The sequence below is a fragment of the Peromyscus leucopus genome, chromosome 6 (genome assembly GCF_004664715.2).
Source record: "Peromyscus leucopus breed LL Stock chromosome 6, UCI_PerLeu_2.1, whole genome shotgun sequence".
Lineage (NCBI taxonomy): Eukaryota > Metazoa > Chordata > Mammalia > Rodentia > Cricetidae > Peromyscus > Peromyscus leucopus.
Window position 1 is genome coordinate 43596071 of NC_051068.1, and position 3188 is coordinate 43599258.

Sequence of the window (3188 nt, forward strand, 5' to 3'; positions counted from 1 at the left end):
AATAGGGTGTGCAGTAAGATCTTTAAGCCACTCAATGTGACTGGTTGACAAGGACTGAAGGGAGAGGGAGCCACAGAGGCAAGCAGGGGCCAGATGAATGGGGCCTTGGGGTTTATCCCATAAAGAGGTGCTATTGTAAGCTCTAGAGGCCAACATATACAACTGTTACAGAATATGCATGTAGCAAGGCTCTATTCATTGGACGCCTTCGTAGCCATGCATTCCTCGATCCATTTTTAAATCCAAGGGTCATTCCAGCAGAATGTGGACGGACTGTGATTGTCACCGGTGTTATAACGATAAAAAGAGCATGCCCTACCTCTGAGAGGTTGGATACACGCCTATGGAAATGATAGGCTGTGAAACACTTTAAAAGAGCCTCCACAAGGTGCTACTGACGCACAAAAGCAAATGCTTTGACGGAGGGGGAATGGGCTAAACAGATAGTCTAAACAAAGGACAGCTATCAGCCAGCAAAACAAAACCCGCATGAGAATGTCAATCAAGTCGACCAGGACCACGGGAACCCTGGGGTTTTCCCCGAAGTTTGCAGCTTCAGGAAGCAGCTGCCCCAGCCCCAGGTCTAGGTAGACAAAGGGCAGCGATTGAGGTCTTCAGAATTTAGCAACTTGAATGGATACTGCAAAGAGACCTCAGAGATGGCTTCCGAAGTTTCACAGCATGGTTGGGAATACAAGTTTTCTAAAGAGAGGAGGCAGGCAGAAAGAGAGGACATTTAGGGCAGGAGGGAGCTGTAAGTGCACAGCCATGGGGCTCTCCAGCCAAGTGGCTGGTGCCCTTGGGAATTCTAAGTAGGGAAATCAATAGTAGCCAGAACTCAAAATGCATTGGGAAACTGTGGAGAAACGCAGTTAGACCATTAGAAAGCACTGGCACTCTGAAGGGCACGGAATTCCACGCTATGGCTACGGGGAAGCAGGATAATGTTTTAGAATCTCTGTCTCTCCTTTTTAGGAATTCCGAAGTTTTCCACTCTGGCAGCATTAGGCACAGACTGACTCTAAAGCGGGGGTCATACAGAAGCAGTGTCTGCTGCAGACAGAACAAAGGGGTCATTGCTTGGATTTTTGAATTTCAAAATAGTTGTTTAAATCCTTTGGGAAATGAAACAGCCTGAAGGCAACCTTTCTGGTTTTCAAAAGCCTGGGTTTTTGAGAAAGAAAAAGATTGACTCAGAGCTCTAAAAGCTGTGTGTGGTGACATGGTCTCTTCTAAGGAGGCATGGAGTAGAAACGTGACGTAGTATATCAGCAAAGTCCCAGTGTGTGTGTGTGTGTGTGTGTGTGTGTGTGAGAGAGAGAGAGAGAGAGGAGAGAGAGAGAGAGAGAGAGAGAGAGGAGAGAGAGAGATGAGAGAGAGAGAGAGGACTTCCTGAGAAGTTTGCCATGAAGCCCCAGAACAAAAGTTCGACCCCTCAGCTGCAGTATGTCCAAACTGTCTGTCCCCGAAAGGCTCTGTGTGTCACAATGGTCCTTTAAGATGAGTCTGAGAGAGTGTATTCCTGAATGACATATCAAGCAGTTTTCTTGTTTGGGGTAGCTGTAAACTTTGCTGTGGCACCATATGCATGGGCCTTGATTTATTTTTTTAACTGTATTGTCCCACGCAGCTGCATTTCACTCATCTGTATTTAGTACATTGTAAGACCATCTTATAATTGTGTTCAAGGTCTGGTGATTTATTCGTACCTCTAAAAGACTTCGTTTTGACTGAACTCAGACTGAGAAGTAGACGTGCTCAGCTCGGACAGCCTCGGTCTCCTGCCATCTGTTTTTGGTGTCTTCCTTCTTTTAGTCTCTTGACCAAACATTTAGTATATTCTTCAGCCTCCTTTTCGGTTCTCCTACCATGTGTTTCTTCAGCGCAATACATTGAGTGGCATTTGTGTCTCAGGACACGTGGAGTAGTAAGATGCTGGATCTCAGGTGCTGTGGTCCTGGGTTTATCGCCTTCATTGTTTAAGGGTTTTCTGATCACATGTTGGCAGACATCATCTTCTTTAGAGAGACTGAAAAGCTTCTGGATCTTGCTAGCTCTTTGGGATCCCAACTGCCAGGCACAGTTGTATCTGTCAGTCCAGGAATATCTCTCTCTTCTTTGGGCTTATTTTGGGGTTTTTGTGTTGTTTTGTTCTGTTTTTTTTTTTTTGTTGTTGTTGTTGTTTGTTTTGTTTTGTTTTGTTTTACAATAACCAACTTGAGAAGCCTCAGTTGGAATCCACAAGGCATTTGTGAAGAGGCTTGGACTTCCTCTCTCCAGTTCTCCCTGGTCTGTAACAGCAGTTCACAGGGGTCACATATCAGTTATTCTGCATATCAGATATTCACATTACGATTCATAACAGTAGAGAATTACAATTATGGAGTAGCTACACAATTAATGTTATGGTTGGGGATCACCACAACATGAGGAACTGTATTAAAGGGTCGCAGCATTAGGAAGGTTAAGAACCACTGGTCTATAACGAGAATGCCCCTTACTCAACAGCAGGCACACTCTGCCATGAGTCAAGACATCTTGCTTCATGAGAAAACCTTGTTTGTCCTTCCCACCACAAATTCAGACCCCATAACCCTTCCCTCTTCACCCAGAGCATCTGCAGCTCCTTCCGTGGCCACGCGCTTCTCATAGAAAGTACAAAGTGTGCATTCATCCTCCACTTCAGTGAGTTTCTGACAGCCGGTGGTTCTGAAGGGGTCATTCAGCTTCATCTTGACCCTGCCGACCACCTAGGAGGGGATGTGAAAAAAAAGCATCTTATAATTTTAAAATTCATTTTATGAGTACCAGATACCTATGCTCTTTCTTTTATTGTGATAAAAGTGAAGTTATAAATGGAGAGTCTATTTTATTAGGGCATATAACAGAGGCAAACTTCCTAAAGTATAGCCTTTGAGAATATTCAGTTGTATTAGATAGTACTAAGTCATTTTCCAAATTGATAATGCCATTTAGAATTCTCAGAACTATTTTAGAGTTTGTGTCCCTGGCTCAGAGGATGGTTTCGTGGCTTTAGATGCCTGCTACCAAGCCTGATGACCTGAGCTCAGTCCTTGTAACCCACATATTAGAAGGAGAGAACTGACTCAGTTGTCCTCTGATCCCCACATGTGCATTGTGGCATGTGTGTGCTCACTCAGATACACACACCAAATAAGTAAATATAA

The 3188-nt window shown here is 44.2% G+C and overlaps 1 pseudogene; it reads right to left on the reverse strand.

Annotated features, from left to right (window-relative positions):
• Positions 1–1711: 1711 nt before the first annotated feature.
• On the reverse strand, positions 1712–2732 carry LOC114706304 (annotated as a pseudogene).
• Positions 2733–3188: the final 456 nt, after the last annotated feature.